The sequence below is a fragment of the Lontra canadensis genome, unplaced genomic scaffold (assembly GCF_010015895.1).
Source record: "Lontra canadensis isolate GAN:19392208 unplaced genomic scaffold, GSC_riverotter_1.0 scaffold3, whole genome shotgun sequence".
In the NCBI taxonomy this organism is placed as follows: domain Eukaryota; kingdom Metazoa; phylum Chordata; class Mammalia; order Carnivora; family Mustelidae; genus Lontra; species Lontra canadensis.
In genome coordinates, this window is record NW_022630997.1 from 18,051,019 (window position 1) to 18,077,097 (window position 26,079).

Here is a 26,079-nt window from a genome sequence, read left to right on the forward strand (position 1 = left end):
GGACTCGCACTGAGCCCAGGCGGCACGCAGGGCCCAACGACCGGCGGGCGCCGGGCCCTGGGACCCGTGCCTCAGTTTCCCCTGCCAGAGGCCCTCCGAGTGCCGCCCCGTCTGACTCCGCGGGGCGGGCGGGCCGCCAGGGGGCGCGAGCGCGGGGCGGGCGCCCGGAGGTGGGCGCGCGGGGACCGAGGAGCCCCCGGGCCGCGCGGCCGCGAGAGGCGGAAGCCTGGGCGGGAGGCGGGAGGCGGGGCGGCCGCGCTGAGTCACACCGGATCGGCCCGCCTGCCGCTTCCAGGGGCGGAGGTGACAGCGGCCCGGGACGGGCGGCCGCAGCTGCCCGCCGCGCCGAGGGACCGCTGGGCGGCCGAGAGCAGGTCAGGGGCCGGGCAGGGAGCTCGGGTCGCGGACCCGGTGCGGCGGGCTGAGGGGACCCGCGTCCGGAGGGACGCGCCGCGCGGCCGGGCCTGCGTCACCCTTGCCCCGCGGCGGCCGCTGCCCCGGCCGGGAACCCCCGGGTGGGGGACGGGGGAGGAGGTGCAGGGCGCCGGCCCTCCTCGCAGCCCGGGTCAGGTCCGGCCGTGTGAGGTCCCCGCCGGGGAGGGGTGGGGGAGAGGCTGGGCGGCCGGCAGTCGGGGGGACGCTGATGTGGGCTTTTGAGACGGTGTCAAGCCCCGGGCTCTTTTCACTGCACCGCCCTGCCATTCGGGCAACGAGGCGGAATCTGAGAGCTGGAAAAGAATTCAGCATGATCCCAGCCCCCCTGTTTTACAGATGAAGAAATATTCTGGCTTGGTCAAAGTCACATCCAGGCGGTCTCGGAGTCGGTGATTCTGTGTCAGGGAGGCAGGGAGGGATGATTTCCGAAGCAAGACTAAGTAAGACCAGTTGGGCTAGAGATGCAGGTTTGGTTATGCTGGACTTTTGCTGTCACCCACGGACGCCCGCATTCCTGCCACAGGTATTGATGTCCACCAGGCATCAGTTTCTCAAAGCACTCAACCGTGAAGAGGGTGACGGTGCCATCCTTTGCATAAAGGAATATCGGGGTTACGAACTGCCCAGGTCTGCGGCAGATCAGGCGCTGTGGAGAACTCGAGGTGTGGAGTTAATTTTTTAAATGCAAAAAAACCCCACTTTAAATGCAGTCTCATTATCCTTTATTGTCTCTCATTTATGCAATGATGAAGGGCCCTCGCACCGTTATTCTGTTATATTGGTAACTTGCCTATTTTACAGTAATATGCACAGCTTATGTTGGAAGACTTGCTTTTCCTAATTAGTGATGCTGTGATACGTGGCAAGCCAGTGGTAGGCTTAAAGTTTAGGGTCTGAGCCTAGTTAAGCTCCGATTGTTTGCAAAGGGGAGTTCCAGGGGGAGAGTGGGACTGATTAATCCCTGGTCTTATTTGGCATTTGGCAGACTGAAAAGTACCTGACCACATCCAGGTGTGCTTTCTTAGTGCCGCATTTATTACCCAACAGAAATAGATTCCAGGTGATAAGCAAGTTAGTTTATCCCTCAGCATCTGTTTTTCTCTAAATTATTGAATTAAAGGATCTTCAGCCCCCTCGGAGCTCCTGATTTTTCCATGTTAATTTGAAACATATGTCACTCATTGTGACAATTTTAATAAAACAAGTCACCTTATCAGCGTTGGCCTAACATAAGTGTGGAAAACGATTTTTCAAATTACTTCAGTGTTAAATTCACTTAAATTCAGAGATTGGAATGGAGTGCTTTGTGAGGATAGCTAAAATCTGACCTGGGAATGGGGTGTGTGGGCTGCACAGATAACTTCTGCAATAAGCTGAGAACATTCTGCCTCAGGAAATGTGATAAGATATCTTTTATATAGGAGGCATATTGTGTGTATATTTGGCTGAGATAGAATAAGATTTGTTACAGTCTGTCCAAATATGTGCAAGTTGTTTATTTTGTCTTGCGGCCCCAAAGCAGAGCATTTTCCCACTTCTGGTTTCTTCTGGAGCTTTCCGAGTGGCCCTCTTTCCTGCAGAGATCCTTTCCCGTTCCTCTTTCATCCACATTGCAGTTCAGAGCCTCCTTCGCTGCTTTGAATATGACAAATCCCAATTCTTGAGTCACTACTTATGAACTCCTAAGGATGGGTGTTCATTTTTAGAACAGTGCAAGAATCCAGGAGGCTCTGGTTCTGAAAAAGGGTTAAGTGGACTGTGCTTAGATTTTTATCTTTGGCGTTACTTGAAGGCTGCAGTATGGGAAGTCTCCCGGGCCAGCAAACTCACTTATCTCTGCCTCAGAAGGAAATCCTTTCTGCAGAATGCCTGGGGAATCTTCAAGTGTGTTATTGTTCTCAACCCTCCCACTTTACAGTGTTGGGCTAAAATAAGCAAAAAGCTGTTTTTCAAATTTTAGATACTTCAGTGATTTTTATTGTAGATACTTTTTATATTGGAATTTTTTTAAATGATAGAAGCAACTACAATAAAATGCAAATGGAGACTTGCAAAGCTATTGCCAGGTATAAGGCTTGAATCGTTTTCTAGGTTTATTATTGTTTCTGAAGTCAGTGTATTACCTGCAGAATAGCATTGTTACAGGCTTATCTGCTCTGAAATTCTCAGCTGTGCTAGGTTTTTAGCTAAAGCATCCTGAAAATTCATTCAGAGTTATGTATGAAAAGTTTCACAGCAACAATCCAATTAATATTAAATAGTTTCTTATGTTCGGCTTAGGAATACATCTGGATAAACTAATTTTGGATTGGATAACATAGCTTGTGGGTCAGGTGTTAATTATGAGATACCAGGGACATCTGGCTGGCTGAGCCTGTAGAGCTTGCGACTCTTGATCTCAGGATTGTGAGTTCAAACCCCACGTTGTGCATAGAACTTACTTTAAAAAAAAATTATGAGATATTAGACTTTTGCCTGGAAAGGCAGAGACCTAAAGTAATCGCCATAAAATAAGATCACAGAACAGCTCTATAATGAAAAAAGCCCTTTTGTTTGGGTGCTTTATCCTCAATGCTGTAAAAGCCAGAGGAGATAAAATGAACATAGAGTAGCTAAAATGTATTCTTTTATTTTTAGGTGTTAGGGATTACCCAAGGACCCAATCACTAAGAACCGAGATAGCACAGCAGAGCAAATAGGGCATTGTGCTAGGGGGCTGAGGTCTGCAGCTCTGATTTGTCCATTCACCACATTAAGTACCTGTGTCTACCAGGCGCTATTCTGAGGTTCTGGGGATAGAGCCCCAAATGAAACAGACAAAGCCCCATGGGAAGGCGGTAGCATTGTAGTACATGGGGCAGACAAATCAAACTGCGAATGGGTAGATGGTCACATGCTCACTGTGCTCTGGAGAACTTTAAAGAGGTGTAAACAATAGGAAAGAGTAAGTATGTGGGGGGTGGGCAGGATTGACTTTATTAATACAGAGAGGTCAGAGAAGGCTCTGCTAAGGTCACTTTTGATCTAGGCCTGGAAGGAATTGAGACTCTGAGGGTGCAGGGGACAGAAAAATGAGCAAGTTACAGTCCCAGATGCTGAGCCTGTTTGGCATGCGTGAGGGCTGGCGAGGTCCTAGCGGCCAGGCAGTGCCAAGGTGGGCGAGGGCGAGGTGGCAGCAGAGGAGAGGCGGTGGGAGTGGGAAGAGGCCCTCAGTATAGCCCATTGTAAGGACTTTGACCTTTGCTCTGAGTGAGGGGGAAGAGGCCATTAGAGGGTTTTGAACAGAGCTGTTCATGATGACTTCAGTTTGACAGCGTCACTCTGGCTGCTGGGCAAGAGCAGAAGGGGGACAGAGCAGAGAGAGTCAGAAACACCTTCCCTTTCATACTAGTGTGTGACCCTAAACCATAACTCTTCTTGGGGCCTTAGTTTCCTCATCTGTAGGATGACCAGGTCCCTTCGAACTCTAGAATTTTAAGATTCTAAGTAGCGTGGATCTCGGGGGATATGAAGAGTTTCTAAAAGTAAACAACTTCAGATGACCTGGAAACTTGACCTTCCTTTAGCTGAATCCCTCAAATCAAGAGGTAATCAGTCTTCTCACTCAGGTTGTCAGGTCATGGGAACCAAAATAGTTTCAGGAATATTCGCTGCTGATCCCTTTAGTGCTCGCTGATCCCTGAATTTTCTCTTCCTGCTTGAAAGAGGATGAAGAGCTGTTACTCATCAACAGAGCTGGCAACCAAAGTAGCTTTTGTTGTTAGGAAAGTTGGAAACTTTGGGAAAGGAAACAATTCTAATTTTATATTTATCATGGGTCATTCGAATTTTTCTTTCTTTCCTTCTTTTTTAACAGGGAGGAAGGAGGCTGAAAGATTTGTTTTTAATTCTCTTATCCCCTTCCCATTCACCTTATGTTGCATAGATACTCATTCTAATGCATGGAATGTGTTTCTTTTTATCTGTGTAAGATCTTGTTTGTTTTATGTGTGCTTTAATTTATAAAACTGTATTTCTTTTTTTTTTTTTTTTAAGATTTTATTTATTTATTTGGTAGAGATTACAAGTAGTCAGAGAGGCAGGCAGAGAGAGAGAGAGAGAGAGAGGAAGCAGGCTCCCTGCTGAGCAGAGAGCCCGATGCGGGGCTCGATCCCAGGACCCTGAGATCACGACCTGAGCTGCAGGCAGAGGCCTCAACCCACTGAGCCACCCAGGGGCCCCTATAAAACTGTATTTCATTTTGCTGCCTTTTTCTCTAAATACTGGTTTGAAGATCTATCTGTTTCTACATGTACATCCATTTCTGTGTGTACATCGTTTTTGACTAATGCATTATACTCCACGCCATGCGCTCAAACCCCAGTTTTTGTATCTGCTGTCTGCGTGATAGATACTCGGGTTGTCCCTCCGTCCTCACATGTGTTGCTGCAGGGACCATCTTCCTACCTGTCCACTTATAAAGCTGCATAATAGTTACTCAGAAGGGAATCGCTGGGCTATAGGCTGGCACATAATGAATTTGATTAAATAGTGGTAGGTTCCTCTCCACGGTGGCTGCCAGAAGTGTTGGAGGTTTCCTACGCTCCCCCGTCCTGCCAGCGCTCAGCTTTATCCAGTTCTCCATCTTTCCTGGTCTCGGAGGTACAAAGTGATCTCTTGCCATTTTAATTTGTGTTTCTTTGCTTACAAAGGCTTGCGAGCATCTCTTACACATACAGCTCCTTCTGTAAATTGCTTATGCAGATCTTTGACCATTTTCTATTGGAGTTGCTATCTGCGTTGTTCATATTTAGACTGCAGATGTCTTCTCTTTGGGCATCTGTTAATTTTGTCTTTGTCCTTTTTTTTTTTTTAAAGATTTATTTATTTGAGAGAGAGAGAGTGTGTGTGTGTGTGCTCACGCACGCACGCAGGAGAGGGGCAGGGGCAGAGAGTGCTGAGCACATAGCCTGACTTGGGGTCCATCTCACGACGCTGAGATCAGGACCTGAGCCAAAACCAAGAGTCAGTCCGTTCACCGACTGAGCCACCCAGGGGCCCCTCTTTGTTGTCCTTTGATCAAGAAACGTTCTTAATTTGATGTAATCAGATAAATTCTTTGACGTGTTTAATACTTGTGGAGTTTGAAGAAGCCCCTCTCAATCCCTGGGTCATAGCAATTTCTTTAATTCAACTAGAGCCCATGTTGCATATGGTGTTAGACAGGGATCCAGTCCTATTATTCTTCATTTAATGAGGCAAATTTTCCAGTAATATCTCCAAAAGCATCCATGTTTTCCTCCATTGAATTGTGGTATCTTTTGTCTCATCTATGGTTTCTGTGGATAAACTGGTCTGTTCGAAGCCTCTGGTCTGTTCCATTAGTCTGTCAGTTACTGCTACGTGTTTTATTGCAATGATTTTATAGATTTTATAATATGTTCTCATGACGGGCACAGCAAGTACCCCATCTCTGTTCTTCATCTTTAAGTTTTATTAGCTACTCCTGGACCATTATTTTTCTATATAAAATTTGGAATCATGTTTATAAATTCCTTAAAAATTCTATTTTAAGTTTTATTTGGATTACATTGAATTTATAAATTATTTGGGAGAAGCTTGACATCTTTTTGATATTAACTCATTTCCTCCAAGAGCATGTAATGTGTCTCTCCATTTTTTCAGCACTTTTTAAAAGAATTTTTGTTTTATTTGGAAATAATTTAGAACTAGCAGAAGAGTTCTAAGGTTAGTACAAAGAGCTCCTGTATGTCCCTCACCTAGATTCACCAAATGTTAGCATTTTGCCATATTTGCTTTATTACTCCCTCTCTGCATTTCTATGCATGTTTTTTTTTTCCTGACCCATTTGAGTTTGTTGCATCATGCCCTTTTATCCCTAAATACTTCATCAGCTAATTTTTAAATCCTTTATTAGAACTTTAAATTTTTTCTCCATAAAGGTCTAGGAAGGTATTTTTGGTTAAACTAATTTCTAATTATTTCATACTTTCGCTGCTGTTGTGACTCATATCTCTATTTTCTCTATTTTCTTAAAACTGGTAGTTTAAGAGAAAGAGTGTTGACTATTAGCATGCTGATTATGTAACTGACAGCCTTTTTTCCCCATCTTATTCAAATAGTTGATTTCTGGGTTTTTCCCCACTATTCCCACTATTCTCATTTTTTCCTGCTATTAATTACAAGTCCTTGAAAATAGTGCTAGTTTTGTAGCTTCTTACCCATCCTTATACATCTTATTTCTTTATCTTTCCTTGCAGTAGCGGCCAGAATTTCCAGGACTATTTCAAAACAGTTACTATGCTCGTAGGTGTCTGTCTGGCTTTCAGTCTTAAAGAGAATGAGTCCAGCGTTTTTCCATTTCATATACTGTTTGTTTTGGATTTTAGATGTGCCTTTCTCCAGTTAGGGTGTTCTCCTCTATTCCTAGTTTACTGAGCATTTTCATCATAAATGGGTATTAAGCCTTATAGATGCTTTTTCGGATTTGTCTCCAAAGAAGTAAGGAGGGTGCATATGGAAAGCTTTAGCCTTTGCTAAGGTTAAATTTTAAGCAAAAGATTTTTAAGAGTCTTCAGTACTTCTGAACCTTACTTACATAAATTAATGGTAAACGTTTCATGATTCCAATATAAGCTTATTTCACCTTTAGACCAGCTTTTTTCTCCTGCTGTTAAAGAGTCAGAATTTAAATAGCTGGTGTAAAGAATGAGAGAGAGCCATATTCAGCATCACAACTGGGGTTGTCAGCATGATTGTAAATATAAGATATGTAAAATTATAGTTTGTTTACTCCAGATCAGTTTCTAGTACAGGTATAAATCTTATCCAAGTAGATTTCTCAAAATGTTGAGATATCTCAACAGGTAGGTCTTTAGCAACTGTAACTACTGGGGTATCAGGTAGTTGAGTCTCATCGTCATCTCTTTTGGTACAGGGTTGGAGTTTTTTTTTAATTAGCTGTTTTCTCCTAATTATAAAAATTATACATCTTCATTGTAGAAAACTTGTAAAAATATAGAAAGGCAATTCTTTAATCCTGATTTCTAGCACCAGCCTGTAAAATGTTGGTTATTTCTCGCTTTTTTTTTTTTTTTTTCATGGGGTTAGGGCATGCTCATGGAGTAGGAGAATGTACTTAAACTTGGGCTATATATAATTGTATCACCCTTCCTCTTTCAGGGTTAGACCACCAACTCTCGTTCTTGCTTTGACTGATCCTCTGAAAAAAAGCAAGAAGATATGAGTAACTTCTAGGCTGATTCCTTAGAAACTGTTAGGCTGTTCCTGTGGGAGCCTCAGAACACAGACAGCCCGGCCTCACTGTCAGAATACGGGGTTTTTTTTGTAGCCCAAAGGCTACTGGACCAAAGACCAGCTTGGTGTGAGAGAGGGGAGCAGGCTATCTGATGTCATTTTGCTTCGGTTCATTGAGCACTTTTCCTTCTTTAGGCCACTTTCCAAAAAGACAAGTATGGAGAAAATAGTTGTGATTTATCTTATTTTGACTCTGAAATAAGCCCTAGGTTAACATTCCTACCAACTGGTAGATTCCACATCTGCCTGACCCTACCCCTTCTCATTCCCTCTCCTTTTGCCTTGCCTCCCCCCCCCTTTTTTTCGTTTTTGTCCTAACACCCACCTACCACTTCCTGAAACATCTGCCTTCCCCATCCCTCAAGGAGAAAGTGCTTCAGTGGCAGCAGATCTTTGTTTTTTTGGCTGACAAGTCCCAAGCAGGTGCCTGGTGCATACTGTTCTCTCAACGAATGGAAGCCATAAAATGACTTAGTCTGTAGAGAAGTAGCTCTGTGATACAGAGCAAGGAAGTCTAAGGGAGGGATGAAGAAAGTTCTCCTTTAAATACTTGGGTTCAGTAAAGTGGTAGAATGCCTATTTCCTCCTTGACCTTGTATGCATGACCATCAACCCAGCCACAGAGGTGATTTCTCTACATCTGGTTTAACAGCACCTGTGAAGCCTGTGGTTTCGAGGTTGGGGTGTGAGTGTCTGTGTTGCTGACAAGCACACGGTGGGAGCGGGGCCCCGGAGAGAATAATCCTTGCTGACGTTCTAGCCATGGGTTCTGAGCCCGGCACACACTGCATTGTTTTCATGAGGTGATTCTCTGAGGATAAATGATCTGTGCCATCAGCAGAAAAAGTTGCAATGGATGTGTTGGGCGGTGCTGAACTCCCCAGCCTCGTGCCCCATGTCCTCCCATTTTCTAGTCTGTTCTTCCCTCCCATCCCCAGGAATGCAGAAGCCTTTTGGTGTTTCTGTCATTTCTGGATCCAGGTCAGGATTGTCATGATGACAGACATGTTGTGCATACCTGGTGACTTTATCATAAAGCAAGGCCTCAAATCATGTTAATTGCACAATATAGGGTGACTTAAAAAAAAAGTTGCTGCTAATACACTGAATGGTGCCAAAGAGACCAATGGCACAGACCCCATCTATCCTGTACAGACTGTTTTCTGACTCATTGTCACTTATTACTCTATTTGATACCCACCACCGCCCCCAGCACATCTGAAACTCTGCTGCCTGGCCCTCTAGTCTGTTGCAAATCTACCTGTACACAGTAATGTACTTTAAGTCCCCACTTCACGCTTTCCTCACACATTCATCAGATGATCTTTCCTACAACAATAATGCTAGCGGTAGTATACTGTTAATTATAATTGCGAATATTTCATCTTTCATTTTACTGGGTTTCACTAATGGTCTCAATTCAAATGAAAGAAATATAAAACAACAATACTAATACACAATGGCAGCTAATATTTTAGCCAGTCACCATACTAATGCATTCTCATTTAATCTCCAGAATGATTTTATAAGGAAGGTGCCAGTATAATCCTCATTTTACACATGGAGAAATTAATGTACAAATCGGTTGAGAGGGGCATCTGGCTGGCTCAGTTGGTAGACCGTGTAACTCTTAATCTCAAGGCCGTGAGTTCAAGCCCCACGTTGTCTGGGGATCCTCCTTAAGAAATTGGTTTGAGAAACTTGCCTGGAAGTTACACTGCCGTTAAGTGGTAGAACTAGAATTCAGACCCATGTGTGTCTGTCTCCAAAGCCCATGCTCTTAACCAGCATGCTGTATGTGGTTGGCCTCAGGTGAGCAGGTGACTGAAGACAGGGAGTGACACAGAGTCACAGGGTTCTCGAGGACTGTCCTTTTCTCACGTATGCTGTGTTACTCACCAGTGCTCTGAGTTGTGGAGAGCATGGGAGGATTTTGCCTGGAGCCGAAACCATTTGGGAGGCCTCCTCTCCAGATCCTGCCTTGACTATTCCAGATAGTTAAGTACCCTCCTCGGGGTGCCTGGGTGGCTCAGTGGGTTAAGCCTCTGCCTTTGGTTCAGGTCTTGGTCTCATGAGCATCGGTCTCTCTGTTCAGCAGGGAGCCTGCTTCCCGGTCTCTCTTCTCTGCCTGCCTCTCTGCCTACTTGTGATCTCTGTCAAATAAATAAATAAAATCTTAAAAAAAAAAGAAGCTAGTCAGTGTTCAAAAATAACCCATTTTGGGGGCACCTGGGTGGTTCAGTTAAGTGTGTGCCTTTGGCTCAGATCATGATCCCAGGGTCCTGGGATCAAGCCCTGCATTGGGCTCCCTGGTCGGCGGGAAGTCTGCTTCTCCCTCTCTCTCTGATCCTCCCCCCTGCTTATGCTCTCTTCTCTATCTCTCAAATAAATAAATAAAATCTTTTAAAAAAAAATTCCTCATCCCAGTTGTTTCAATTATTTATTTATTTTTATTTTTAAAAAGATTTTATTTTATTTGATAGGTAGCAGAGCACAAGTAGTCAGAGCGGCAGGGAGAGGGAGAAGCAGGCTGTCTGCTGAACTGGGAGCCCAATGGGGGGCTCATCCCAGGACCCTGGGATCATGACCTGAGCTGAAGGCAGACGCTTAATGCACTGAGCCACCCAGGTGCCCCTATTTTTATTTTTTTTTAAGATCTTATTTAAAAATAAAAATAAATTTAAAAAATTGAAACATGGGGAATTTTTTAAAAAAGATTTTATTTATTTTAGAGGGAGACAGAGAGAAAATGAATAGTGGGGAAGGGGCAGAGGGAGAAGCAGGCTTCTGCCTGAGCAGGGAGCCAAATGCAGGGCTCCATCCCAGGACCCTGAGGTCGAGAGCCCAGCTGAGGGGGCTGGGCTCAGCCACCGAGACACATTCCCCCTCTTTCTTTTTTTAAGATGTCTCAATTTTTTAAATAATTGATTTGTTTGGATCAGGACCCGAGAAATGGGCACACACTGCGTTAAGGTTTGAGTGGTTTTTAACTGATTAGTCCCCCTTTTTCATTTTAATTTTTTGGTTACGATTTATTTTATTGAAGAAACTGGGCTTTTATCTTATAGTTTCCCAGATTCTGGATTTAAAAAATAATTATTTATTGAGAGAGAGTGGGATGGGGGGGCGAGGGGGAGAGAGTCTCAAGTAGGCTCCACACTGAGCATGGAGCCCCATGTGGGGCTCAATCTCAGAACCCTGAGATCATGACCTGAACCAAAACTAAGAGTCAGATGCTTAACTGTCTGTGCCACCCAGGGTCCCTATATTCTGAATTTTTTTTTTTTTTTTTACATTCTGAATTTTTAAATTGGTTTTTGACTTAACTTTTTTGACCTATTATGAGATAAGTTACCCTTTTAATCTGTCAGTCACTACAAGAGGTTCTAAGTTATTCAGCTTCCATATATAGTAAGGATTCACTGGTCTACATATGGCTTGGTTTGGCCCAGAGGTAATTTCTGAGGAGTCTTCCAAACATTCCAGGTGACAGGGTAAGACATGGTCAACAGACTGTCTGTATTTCAAAACATTTTGCCTCTGAAAGAATTTTATAACTTCTAATTGGCACGGCATTTCTGTGTTCCTGGAGTTAGTGGGGAGAACAGAGAAGGGAGTGAGTAGTCTGGTTTTCTTCTTTTAGACAGTGTTTGTTGCTTTAAGGATTTCTGGGGCTCAGGGCCAGAACCTCCTTGGGCTATTATTGTCTTACGGTTTAGATCTGCTTATCAGGAAACAGAATCCCCGAAGGGTCAGGTAAGAGGAGAATGGGTTTACATTAAAACCAGACTTTCGTTAGTGGCTGTTGGGGTCCTGTATTCTCGAGCAGTGAGCTGAACTGTGGAGCATAGTGCTAATAGTTGTGTTTTTCAAACCCGTAGTTTTCATTACTTGTTCTTCTTGCTGCTGCCACCTAGATGGGAATCAGTAATTATGATAGCTGGACCACTACAGATGTGAAGTCCAGTTTTGTCTTAGAGTTCTTGGAGTCTTGTTGCCTTGACCTGGTGGTTGGCTGTGATGGTTGTGCAGGGTAGTGAGTCAATATTGAAGGTCAAAGAATGAAAATCACTGAAGTAGGAAGCCAGGTGTGGATTTGTGTATTCAGTGGCTCGGAGAGTATAAGAATATAGTATCGCAGTGTTAGTATGTTCATGTTCATCTAGTTTTAAAGCCAAACGGCTAATCAACCAAAGCTAGAAATTTTAACGTAGAATGAGAAAGGCGTGTGATGAATTTATTTTAAATAATTTTATTACAAGGTGCCTTGTTTATTTTAAGTAAGAGGTTTGCTTTCAGGCTCTGAAAACAGTAAAGGAATAAAATCTCTGTGTTGACTTTTACCAGTGTGTTCAGACTTTATTCTTATATTCTCTAGGTATGAGTCAGGCTTGGTATGTGTTCTTTTCTGGTAACTCCAAACACTAACAAAGTGAAATATATTTATCATTCACAAGGTGTTAGAGTGGTTTGATAGTTCACTGATTGTTGATCCTTGCAGTGATCAACTAGCAGTAAGAATAAGCACTTGACATTCTTAGCTGATCGCAGATAGCAACAACACACACACGAGATGAGGTATTTGAGAAGTGGGGTGTGGATCATTAGATGGTACCGATGTGAATCATAAAGCTGTAGTGCACTGCGGAGTGATCTCCAGCATCTTAATGAGGCTGGAGTTGAAAGTGCAAGGGAAGTAGGGAGTATCTAGAAATGAGGCTGAACTTGGGGGAGCAGGGACCAGGTCACAATGAGCTCTATACAGTCAGCAGAAGGGTTTGACATACTTCTGCAGGTGCTGGCTGGGAACCCCTTGTGGAGCGTCAAGCAGCCGCGAATGACGGGATTTTGTATTTAAAAAGATAATCCTCGTTGCAGTGTGGAGAATAGAACTGAAGGCCAGGAGCCTGGTAGATAGGCATGTAGGAAGTTGTTGCAGTAGTCCCCAAGGAAAGGTGCTGAGGGTTTAATGTGGCAACAGTGATCTCAAATTTGTACCTTTCAGGCCCGAAAGGGCAATTTTTAAAAGGTCGATGCATTTGAGGGATTTAACAGTAGTGTCGGTGATTTCCCTAGAAGTTCAAGGGTTTTTTTTTGTTGTTGTTGTTGTTTTTAGAAGAGTAAATAAATTAATTTTATATCCCTCTTCTAATCCCTGGAAGGCATTTGGCAAAGGTTTCCTTGGACCCATAAGTGGGGATCTCGTTTGTGAACTGCCGCCAAATCCCTGTGGGCCTGTTGTGAATACGCGGCTCATTTAGAGCTTAGAGTAGAGGGGGTGTCAATTGCTTTGTCCTTGTGACCAGTAACCACAAAATCACATTGTTCCCCCTTCCTCTCAAGAAGCCTGTAGCAATGTTGGGCAGTGAGCCAGCGCCCAGAAGTTGCTGCCTCATCTGTATTTTGTATGTTAGTGAGTCTGGGTGATGAATGATGGTTCTCCTCCTCCTCCGTCACCATCATCATCTTTCTCATAGCTGACATTTACAAAATAGAGGAGTGCTTACTCTTTGCCAGGAAGTGTACGAAATGTGTTATCTACATGATCAAACTAATCCTCCTAACAACCTGTAAAATAAATTGCTATTACTGTTTTCAGTTTACACATGAGGAAACTAAGGCTGAGAGTGTGTAAGAAACTTGTCCCATGTCACATAGCTTTACAGATGCTGGAGCCAGTAACTGAACCCAGTTTTCTTTTTATTTTAGAGTCTGAGCTCTTAACTGTTAGGAATTTAGTTATTACTTATATGATTTGGTATGATTTCTCTATTTAAATTTGCTCTTCATTGCAGCTCTGCCCAGTAAGGTCCATGTAATCAAACAGTGTTTCCTGCAGCTCCTAACAGGTATAAAACACAAGTATAGAACATTTTTAAACATGAAGCACAGGAGGGGCACCTGGGTGGCACAGTTGTTTAAGCATCTGGCTCTAGATTTCGACTCAGGTCGTGATCTCAGGGTCATGAGATCGAGCCCCACCTGGGGTTCCTTGCTTAGCATGGAGTCTGCTTAAGACTCTCTCTCCCTCTCTGTTTGCCCCTCTGCACCTCAAATAAATAAATCTTAAAAAAACAAAACAAAACATGAAGCACAGGGGAAACCATGGGGGAGGTGGTGCATGGGCAGAATAGGGAAGCTATTTAAATTTCTAACTTTTTTCAAGGTAGAATATTCATGTATGTCATCCCTATTATGACTCAAGTGTAGCATTTGCTGAAATACACTCAATTTAAAAAATTGAGATATAACTCACAAACCATAAAATTCACCCTCTTAAAAGCTATACAGTTGAATGGGGTTTTTAAAGTGTATTCAGAAAATTGTGCAGCCATAGTTACTATCTAACCCCAGAACATTTGCTTCACCCTGTACTCATTAGCAGTCAACCCCCATTTCCTCCTGCTGAGACACACATTTCCAAATGTATTGAATACCAAAACGCATCCTAGGCTATGAAAAAAATTCCGAGACTATCTATAATCACCTTCTCTTTAACAGATAATAATAATAATAGCAGACAACACCTCTATCATGCTTAGTATGTGTAAGGTACTGTTCTAAGTGTCTTACGTGTATTAACTCATTTCAATTTCACTATGACCCTACAAGGCAGGATCTATTATTAAACCCATTTTACAGATGAGGAAATTAAGGCACAGAGCAGTTAAGTAACTCACCTCAAATCATATAATTCTAATAAAGGATGGAGCTGGGATATAAATGTGGGCAGACTGGCTTTGTAGTCTGTGTTCTTAATTATTATATATGTCTTAAGCTAATCATTTATATTTGAAAATGCTAGGAAGAGCTTGAAAACATGCTAAATAAAAGAAACCAGTCACAAAGGACCACATACTATATGATTCCATTTATATGAAACATCCAGAATAGACATATCTATAAGGGTATTTATAGAATAATAATTTATAGAAAGTCAGTTACTGGTTGCCTAGGACTGGAAGTGAGGGGGAGGGTAGGGTGGGTGGGAGACTGTTGGGGGGAAATAGGAAGTGACCGCTAATGGGTATGGAATTCCTTTTTGAGATAGTGAAAATGTTCTAAAATTGATAGTGGTAAAAGTTGCGCAACTCTGGGAATATACTAAAATACAGTGAATTGTATGCTTTAAGTGGATGAATTGTATAGTATGTGAATTATAACTTAACCTGTTTTTTAAAAATATGAAAAGAAACAACCAGAATGATTTTCCTTAGAATAGTTTTGTCTTCATCTGAAAAAAATTAAATATATTGTATATATACGGTCTCTCACACACATGGTCCCCCACCCCATTGCCCCCCTTTTTGGGGGGTACTCAGTCACTTGCAACCAGTTCTAAACCCCTGCTTGCCTACTTAAACATTTCAGATGCTTCCAAGTACCTAAAAAATCAAAGCCCAACCCTCCCTAACCTGGATGTGTGGCCTACGAGACACTATACAGCTGTGTGGGAAAGAATGGCATGATCACTGGGAATGTGATACATACTTGGGTATATAATTTAAAGTAGTTCAGTCATTTATTCTGCAAATATTTATGGTGGGCCTGCTATGTACCAGACTGTTCTCTAGGTGCTTGATATATATCAGTGAATAAAATAGACAAAAAGAATCCTTGCCTGGTAGAGTGTATAAGAGATAAGGTCTAATCCTATAGGCTTTGTAGAGGAGGTATTATTGGAGTTGGATCTTAAAAAATGATAGTTTATCCAGATGATAAGAGTTATGTGTGTTTGATGGAAGAATGAGGTGCCTACCTGGTCAGGTCGAAACATCTAGCATCTATACTGTTGTTGGTTTTTTTTTTTTTTAAATTTTTATTTTAACTTTAAATTTAAAATTTCAGTGATTTATCCCAACAACCATTTACTTTCCTCCTCCTGGGTCTGAAGTCTGGCTGCAATTTGGCTAATCTAGGCTGGGCCAGGTGGACCACAACAAGCTTTCATTTGGGTTCAAGTCTCTTTTCCCTTGTCTTCATTCTGGGCCTCTGGCTGAAGGGACAGCAGCTTTCCAGGGCATGTTCTTCTCATGGTGGGCTCTTAGAGCACAAGGAGAACAGCCAAACCATAAAACATGGTTTTAATCTTCTGCTCATGTCCTTTCCACTGGCACTCCATTTGTCAAAGCAAGTCACATGGCCAAGTCCAACAAAAACGTGACAGGGAGCTATACTCTGCCCACGGCGGAAGGCACTGCACAATCACACAGCACAGGGTATGGATCCATAATTCTATTATAAAGAAGGTGATGGATTTTGAATAACAATTTACTCTACAAGAGTATATGTTATAAACCGGAGAACTAGCTGAACAAGGCATGAATACAGAGGTGAACAGACATGGGGATAAAAAGGACAAAAAGTTGTGAGGGTATGTCAAAGATGTTGTTAGAGGATTGGAACAAATTGTCAGTTATGGTGCTCCACTGATTCTTGACTTGTTTTAGTTAGTTTTGTGTTGCTGGTATCAATTTTATCTCACAACACTATGGTGTAAAGACATTGACTCTTTCTTTATCTGAGTCATATTTTACCTATTCTAAGTTTCCTTCTGCCTGGCTGTTGGAAGATTTAATTTTAGGCATCACTGGAGCCCTTCCTTCCCTGCACCCAGTAGTATCAGAGAGATTCCTGCATCTACATGGTAGAAAACTAGAGGAGCTGTGTCTTTAGGCTACAGTGGTTGCCTCCTAATGTTGTAGGAAAACCTACTGTTCACATATACAAAATTCAGAGAGTTTAAAATTTAGAGTTAGAAAAAGATATTCTAATCTATGAACCAGAGAAGTTTAATACGAAACATTTGCAAATACCAAATGCTATGAAATGCTTCTGTCTTTGATGGAAAAAACAGTGTCAGACTTACATTCTCATGGTAAACAACTGTAAAAGTGGGAAAAACATGAGGCAGCTGTTTTCAGACACTAAACAATAGGCAGTATAGGTCTGTGATACTTGAGAGAAAGGAAATACCAGGTAAACCCCATATTCACCCTGGCTCTTTGCCTGGGGACATTTTCCTAACTACAGCCCAGGGAAGTGGAGCTCAAGTGAGAGCAATGGTCTCACTGAACAGGGGAGGAAGAGATCAGAGTTTGGGGCTACAAAGAAGGCTGATTTGTAGGACAGAGTACAGGAAGAGAGGGAGCAACATATGGGTATAGGGGACAGGAATCTGATCAGGGATTTCTCTCAGTTGCTTGGCCAAGGGCCAGGATGGGTAGTCACAAGGCAAGACTCTGTGAGACCTGATGCAGAGTGGCTGCTGTGGGGCTGAGAGGTGTACAGAGACACCCGAGGGAGGCTTAGTGCTCAGAAATGTTGAGGGGTGCATGGGTGGCTCAGTGGGTTGAGCCTCTGCCTTCAGCTCAGGTCATGATCCCAGGGTCCTGGGATTGAGCCCCGCATCAGGGTCTCTGCTTGGTGGGGAGCCTGCTTCCCTTTCTCTCTCTACCTGCCTCTCTGCCTAGTTGTGGTCTCTGTCTGTCAAGTAAATAAACTCTTTAAAAAAAAGAAAAAAAGAAATGTTGAAGTTCTAGACCCGCCTGAGAGACCTTGATGAGTACTTCAGACTTCATTTGAGACCCTAAGTAGGACAACTTTAGGAGTGAGAACAGTACCCTAGAGTAAAGGCTGTACCTTAAGACTAGGATAAAACCAAAATAGACCCATCTTATGTGGCATAAAACCAAACCTACTAGGATCAAAAGGATCTTCCAGTAATTTAACTGCTTATCAAACCAAAATTCAACACCCATTAAAGCAAAACAACATAATCCAGGCTTTGTACAACATTTCATCCACAATATTTAGCACACAATAAAAATTACTATAATACAAAGAAGTAAAAATATGACAAGCAAAAATGTGACCCATACTCCAGAGAAGAGGATATATGATGGCCCAGATGATGGATTTAGCACACAAGGAATTTAAAGCAGCTGATGTAAATGTGTTCAGATATTTAAAAGAAGAGATGGACATAATTAATGAATAGATGGAGAACATTAGCAGAGAAATGGAACTATTAAAAAGAGCCAAATGGGGGCGCCTGGGTGGCTCAGTGGATTAAGCCGCTGCCTTCGGCTCAGGTCATAATTTCAGTGTCCTGGGATCAAGCCCCGCATCGGGCTCTCTGCTCAGCAGGGAGCCTCGTTCCCTCTCTCTCTCTGCCTGACTCTCTGCCTACTTGTGATCTCTCTCTCTCTCTGTGTCAAATAAATAAATAAAATCTTAAAAAAAAAAAAAGCCAAATGGAAATTCTAGGACTGAAAAGTACAATAGCTAAAATAAAGATTAACTGGGTGGATTTATGAGAGCAAGGGAGACATGCAGAAAAAAGAGGCCAATGAGCTAGAAGGCAGATAAATGGAAGTTATCCAAACTGAAAAGCCAAGAGCGAGAAGATTGGGGACAGGGGATAACAAAGCTGTAAATGCTGTGAGACAATATCAAGTAGTTTAACATATGTCTAATTGGAGTCCCATAAAGATGGGAGGAAAAGCAAAGAAGAAATTCTATTTGAAGAAATAATGGCCAAAATTTCCCCAATTGTAGTGACAAACATCAACCCACAATCCAAAAAACTTAGTGAACCTCTCACAGTGAATATGAAGAAAGCTACACCTGAGCACACTGTACTCACCTGGTGAAAACCAAACTTAAAGAGAAAAATTGTAAGAGTGGTCAGAGAAAAAAAGATATGTAGAGAAAGCTATGAGAGTGAAATAAAAATATTTTCAGATAGGGGGTCCCTGGGTGGCACATTCTGTTGGACGTCCAACTCTTGGTTTTGTGTCAGGTTATGATTTCAAGACCATGAGATTGAGCCCCATGTCAGGCTCTGCACCTAGCTCAAAGTCAGCTTGGGATTCTCTCCCTCTCCCCCTCACCCTGCCCATGCACATGCTCTCCCTCAAATACATAAATCTTAAAATATTTTCAGATAAATGAAAGTTGGGAGCATTTATTGCCAACAGACTTAATACTGTTAAAAAATGCTAAAGGATGTTCTTTAGGTTGAAGGAAAATGATACCAGAAGGAAACTCAGATCCGTAGAAAGGAATAAAGAGCACTAGAAATGGTATTTATGTAGGCAAATGTGAAAGGCTTTTGTTTCCTAATTTATTTAAAGAACAACTGACTGTTTATAATGAAAATGGCATTGTATTATGGGTTTTATAATATGTTGCATTATTTATTGCTGTATAATAGATTATCTCCAAAGTTAATGGCTTAAAACAATAAATATTTATTATCTTACAGTTTCTGTTGGTTGGGAATTCAAGAGTGGCTTAACTGAGTAGTTCTGGCTCAGAGTCTGTCATGAGTTGCCATCAGGATGTTGTCTGGGGCTGCATTCATCTACAGTCTTGACTGGGCTCTAGGATCTCCTTCTAAGATCTTACTCAAAAGACTGCTGACAGGAGGCCTCATTTTCATCATGTGGGCTTCTCCATAAGGCTGCGTGAGTACTCTTACAACCTAGTCTTGGAAATTACACACTGTTACTACCACAACATTAGCATGTGGAAAATTCTTTAGGTCTTGCAATGGACTTTCCTGAAAACATTACCTTTTGGGAATGGGAATCCATTTTATAAACGTCAAGTCCTGGCAATGAGAAATAATATTTAACTTCAAAAAGCAAGTGTGTGGTTCTCTTATGCTTGACAATACAGGGCTAAAAAGAATAGTTGCTTTGCTTTGTGTGAAGGGATCAGAGGTGTCAGAAAATGAAGTTTAAATCTGTTTCAGGAAAGAAATTCTAAGTATATGCATATGTAATTCTTAGAACAATGATTGAGAAATCTAGAGGTATAGCTGAGAAGCCAAACTAAGAAGCTTGGCTTAAGAAGGCAATAGAGGAAATGAAATGGAATACTAAAAAAATATTTGGCTAGTTTGAAATAAAGCAGGCAGGAAGGAACAAACAAATGGGACAAGTAGAAAACAAATCCCATATCAATAACATTAAATGTAAGTGGTCTAAATATTTTAATTTAAAAGTGTAAGTGCTCCACAAATAAGTGAAAAACAATCTTGAGGGTTTTGAAGGGGCGGGGGGGGGGGGGGGGGGGTTGGGGTAGCCAGGTGGTGGGTATTATGGAGGGCATGTATTGCATGGAGCACTGGGTGTGGTACATAAACAATTCTGTTACACTGAAAAGAAAGAAAAAATTTAAAAAAAAATCTAAAAGTGTAAGTGCTCAGATTTAATGTCAACTGTTTAAAAGAGAGGTATTTTAGAAATAAGTCAGAGAAAGACAAATACTGTGTGAGCTCACTTACATGTGGAATCTAAAAAAAGCCAAACTCATAGAAACAGAGAGTAGAATGATGGTTCTCAGGGGCTGAAGGGTGGAAGAAATGGGAGGATGTTGGTCAAAGAGTACAAACTTTCAATTATAAAATGAATAACTTCTGGGGATCTAATATAGGCATGGTGACTATAGTTAACACTGTATCATATACTTGAAAATTGCTAAAAGAGTAGATTTTAAATGTTCTCACTGCAAAAAAAATTAATATTGTGAGGTGATGGACATCTTAACTAATCTTATTGTGGTAATCATTTTCCAACATATACATGTATCAAATCATCACATTGTGTACCTTAAACTTACACAATGTCATATGTCAATTATATCTTCATAAAGGTGAAGGAAAAAAGAGATGTGCTTTAAATATAAAGGCATTAGATATGTTGTAAAAAAAAAAAATAGAAAAAGGTAAACCATGTAGACAATAAAAAGCAGGCATGACTAGACTGATGTCCGAGAAAGTGGACTTCAAGATAAGGAGTATTAACAAGATAAAGAGGGACATATTGTTATGATAAAAGGGTCAATTCATCAACATGATTGAGACATTCTAAATGTGCTAATAACAGAGCTTCAAAATACATGAAGCAAAACCAACAGAATTAAAGAGAAAAACAAATTCCATTAAGAGGGGTTTAATACCTCTTTCTCCGTATTGACAGAGCAAGTAGATAAAAATCAACAAGGGTATTTATGATCTGAATGCCACCATCAGTCACCCTAACCTAACAGACATTTATAGAACACTATTCTCAACAACTACTGAAATACACCTAGAACACTCACAAAGATAGACCGTATGCTGGGCCACAAAACACCTCACTGAATTTAAAATAATACAAAGTACATTTCCTGACCACAGCAGAATTAAACTGGAAATGAATAACAGATTGGTGGACATATGGAGTCTTTGGAAAGTGAACAGTGTGCTTCTAAATAACCCCGTAGTTAAAAGAAGAAATCACATGGGAAATTAGGAAGTCTTTTTGGTTTAATGAAAGTGAACACATCATATCAGAATTAGTGGGATGCAGCTAAAGCAGTGTTTAGTGGGAAATTCATAGCTTTAGATGCTTATATTAAAAAAAGAAGAAGGATTTAAGATCTATTGTCTAAGTTCACAGGACATTTCTCATTCACAGGAATGAGAAAAAGATAAACCCAAGGTTGAAGCAGGGAAATAACAAATATAAAAGAAGAAATCAGTGAAACAGAAAACAAACAATAAAGACATTTAACAGTGCCAAAACTTGGTTCTTTGAGACGATCCACAAAATTGATAGCCTCCTAGCAAGACTAAGGAAAATGGAGAGAACAAAAATTTCTGATATCATTACAGATCATGCAGATATTAAAAGGTTAAAAAGGAATATTATGAACAACTGTATGTCAGCAAATTTGATAGCTTGGATTAAGTAGAACCATTTCTTGAAAAACACAACTTACCAATATGGAGACAAGAAAAAACGGAAAATTTGAATAGCCCTATATCTGCTAATAGTATTAAATATAATGAAAAACCCTTCCTTGAAGTTTTATAGGCCCAGGTTATTTTACTGATGAATTCTATCAAATATTTAAGTTTGAAACAATACCAGTCTTACATAGACTTTTTCAGAAAATAGAGAAAGGAACACTTCCCCATTCTTCATGTGGCTAGCCTATCCCATATACCCAAATCTAACAAGGACATTTAAAGAAAAGAAGATTACACACTAGTCCCTTGGGAATATAGGTGTAAAATCTTCAACAAAATAGTAGCAAATTGAAATTTGCACCATATAAAAATAACAATAGGGGCACCTGGCTGACTCAGTTTGAGGAGTGTGCGACTCTTGATACTGGATTCGTGAGTTTGAGCCCCAGGTTGGGTGTAGAGATTACTAAAAAATAAGAAGAATAATACATCATAAGCAAATAGGTTTTATTCCAAGAATGCAAGGGTGATTTGGCATTTGAAAAATCAATGTAATTTGCAACATTAATGGAATAAAGAAGAAAAAACATGATTATCTCAGTAGACACAGAAAAAGCATTTGATAAAACTCACTTATTCATGACTTTTAAAAAAGGAGGGGCAAAACAAAATGTTATGCACAACTGAAACAAAGTTCTGAACCATGCCCTTCATTTCCTTTTTTTTTTTTTTTTTTAAGATTTTATTTATTTATTTGACAGGCAGAGATCACAAGTAGGCAGAGAAGCAGGCAGAGAGAGAGGAGGAAGCAGGCTCCCCGCAGAGCAGAGAGCCCCATGCGGGGCTCGATCCCAGGACCCTGGGATCATGACCTGAGCCAAAGACAGGGGCTTTAACCCACTGAGCTACCCAGGTGCCCCATGCCCTTTATTTCTTTTGGCAGGAATCATAATGATCAGACATGTTAGCTGCCCAGAAGGCCCAGAAAAAGACCCTGTGTGATTTCTAGGACATAGTTAATCAATTGCCCTGAGATTGTATGCCTTTTCTATTTCTTAGGGAATTAGCATTCCATCTTGTATCAACTACCAGACACTACTGTTAGTTTCTGTAGCAATTTTGTAACCTTCTTATTAAAATGTTATCTTTGTTTTCTTTCATGGGAGTCTGTAATATAAATCTCCCACCTGTTTCATTCTCCATTTATCTTATCCCGGCTCCTATTTGTAACTGGTCACTCCCAGATTCAAGGTTTCCATTTAGATACATTATTTTCTTTACATATCCTACTTTTGTCCCCTCCTCTCCTGTCAGAGATCTTTTCACACGAGAGGAACCTTGAATTTAAGGTATGAACATCCTGATTTAGAACATTAAATCCTTCTTATCGACAATAAGGAATCAGCCATTCATTGGGTTTGCTGTGTCTTGGCGTTACTCTCCGGTTCGTCTTAAATTGACAGTACCAGAAGATTCCATATATACATTTTCCTTTCAAATTTAGTGGCTTTAGCTTCTATAAATGACAAGTATTAGTTTTTGTTACTTGTTTGTATAAAGCTACATGTCTGTTTTCCATGGTGTTTGGCTGGTGGTGCTCTTTGAAATGAGCTAAGTCACCCATCCTCAGGTACTTTTAACTCCTTTCTTTTCCCCCTATTTTTTTTCCTCAGAATTTTCTGTTTTTAGAATTCCTTTTCTTACCCTTACTTTGAAAATACCAAGAATATTTTATAAAGTAGGCTGAGAAACTCATGTCTTTTTAAGTCTTTGTCTTCAGCAAAAAATTAGCTTTTACTTGAAACAGATAGGGAAAAGAAACAAGATGCCTACCTTGCAGATTTCTGTAACATTTACCCTCACAGTTTAGAACACTGGGTTAATACATTTTCTTGGCATTCCCTGGATACTGTCCTCAAAACTGCCTGTTCTCGCATGTTTGCGGTGCTTCTTATTATCTGTAGCCTCACCCAAAAGTTTCATTTTACAGTTTCATCTTCATCGGCAGGTCTGCAACTGCTATCAGATGTATCATCTGGGCATTTCTTACATGCACAGCACAGTGGAGCTGTGAATTTTAATGTATTGCTCAGCTGCTTAGCTCAGACATGTCCAATGTATTTACTTATGAGTCAGTAATTCTTAAATTTCCACCCATAATTGAGACTCATGTGCGGTTTAAGGAACGGGCACCTGAGAGAGTACTTCAGGAACGCGTAGGTTGACCTATCTGAAAATATATCTTAATGGAAATATCTTCAAACTTGGTAGGTCCTGAAATGTTAACCTTGACCTTCCTCCTCCGGTGCAGTTTTGTTAAAAAGACAAAACTGTTGTAGAGATAGATGAGCACATTTTTTTAAAGTAGCTACAACTTTGTTTTAGGTGAGAAGTGTTTGGTTTAAATGCTGTGGTGGACCGTGACTGGCAGAACGTCTGGTCTATATCCTGTCCATCTGCCAAGGTTGCTGCCTTCCAATGGGGGACCAATTTGAAATAAGCAAAATGTAATATAAATTGTAAGACAGTTTATGATAGCAAATTCCTTTTCTGCTTTCGTTACTCTGATCACCCTGATTCAAAGCAGGTTTTTCATTTTTTTTCCTTAAGAGTCCAACATGCCATATAGCCTGTTTTACCCAAGTGCTGTGGTACTTGGGTAAAGCAAATCAGTGCTGTTGTCATCAGGAGAGCAGAAGGCAGAAGATTCTGTTGTAGGAGGACATGTTGACCTCTGTCTATGCTATGCTACTCAGCCCCATGGGGGACGCCATGATCAAGATGTATTCTACTTTTCCTCCTCATTCATTGCTGGTTCTCTGAGTAATCACCCAGCAGCGACTATTGACCTTCTGTCCAAAATGATCTCCAGTGACATAAACCGGAAGAGGAAATGCTATTTTCCTAGCTTCTCTCATTTCCTTCCTGAAACAGATTTAAGCTTCATTTTCTGACACCTCTGATCCCCTCACAACTAAAGCAAAGAGACTATTCTTTTTAGCCCTGTATTGTCAAGAATAAGAGAACCACACACTTGCTTTTTGAAGTTAAATATTATTTCTCATTGCCAGGACTTTTATAAAATGGATTCCCATTCCCAAAAGGTAATTTTTTCAGGAAAGTCAATTGCAAGACCTAAAGAAGTTTCCACATATTCATGAAAGGATATTCCTTTGAAGGAAACTATACTGGAGAGTCCTCACAATGAAGACCCCCTGCCCCGCTCCTGTCAGGTAGGCAGAGAGGTGCTGGTGGGAGCCAGGGCTCCCTATCTGCAGGAGCAAACAAGAAAGGAGAAACAGGAGGCCTTTGTTAAGGAAATCCCTTCGGAAATTTTGTTCTGGAATCCCAGAATGTAGACTTCTACTATGAACTGGGAAATATTAGGAAGAATATTGGAAGTGTCACCAGTGCTTTTTCAAAGAACAGGTTTCCAAACCTCTCGTACAGGGCATCCTACTTTCTTGGTAGTAAAACAGATGGCTCAGAGTTTTGAAATGAGAATTTAGAGTTTGGGTCCCGTGCACCATTCCATCAAAAGTGGGGCGATTTTATTTTTTTTTTTTTAGTGGAGTAATGCAGACATCAGTATCTTCATCAATATTTTTTGAAGCCTTCAAAATTTACATCTCTAGCTCTTATCTCTCACCTGGATTTACAATGGTAGGTTTAGGAAACTCATTTTTATAGTTTTCTGTATTCTTTGTCCCCATTTTTTTCATGCAGACATTCTCAGAAATGCTGAAAAATCCCTTCGGGCACATACCCATCAGGGGCTTGGCAGAATATGGAAGGCATGCTCAAGCTGGGTCATTTGAGGAAGTCCAACTTAGAATGGAATGGACAGGTTTGGGGTATATAACTACCCCAGGCTAGCAGGAGAGCCACCCCAGGCCTGAAGGGGCAGGAAACCAGGAGCCAACGGATAGCCCAGCAGGGAAGGAACCAGGGGAATAAACACTCCAGCCTTACCGTCCTTCTCCCATCAGCTCTTCCGCCATACTCTCTGTTGGCTGAACCCAACTAGAAGCCAGAGGCAAGAGGGCGCCTTGATGTAGTCCTTGTGGGCTCTGAGGGGCACCGTTGAAGGGTGCAGGGCGGAGGAAGGTGGAGGACAGGCCCAGGAGGGAAATGCAAGACATCTAGCACATTATTTATAGCTCAGTGTCCTCCATCTGTACCAGGCTCAGCTCTTCTCTCCAAAGACTCCTTTGGAAATGACTTTTTAAGCTGCATAATATCAGTATCTATCAGGGTAAAAGTTTATAATTTGTATCTTGGGAGATTTCAATAAGTATGTCCAGACTTGTAGATACGTTGATCATTAAACATGACTGAAGTTCCCCAGGCCTTCCTTCACGTCCTCTTGCTTGAATGACATACATTTTTAAAACCCCTTGTTTACTGTGGTAAATATATGTAACATAAAAGATACCGTTTTACCCACGTGAAGTGCGCAGACCTGCGGCACGCCCCACATTCGCATTGCTGGGCAGCCATTGCCACCAACTGGCTCTAGAAGTTCCTGATCTCCCCACACTGAAACTCTAGACCCGTTTCCCCCTCTCCCCAGTCCCTGGGAA

General features: G+C 41.4%; 1 protein-coding gene across 1 annotated transcript in view; it reads left to right on the plus strand.

Annotated features, from left to right (window-relative positions):
- Nucleotides 1-287: 287 nt before the first annotated feature.
- DNMBP (dynamin binding protein) overlaps nucleotides 288-26,079 on the plus strand; it is a 101,256-nt gene continuing 75,464 nt past the window's right edge. Inside the window, exon 1 of the mRNA XM_032882428.1 lies at nucleotides 288-374. The gene's annotated coding sequence lies outside the window, so the exon portion shown is untranslated. The remainder of the gene's footprint in view (nucleotides 375-26,079) is intronic.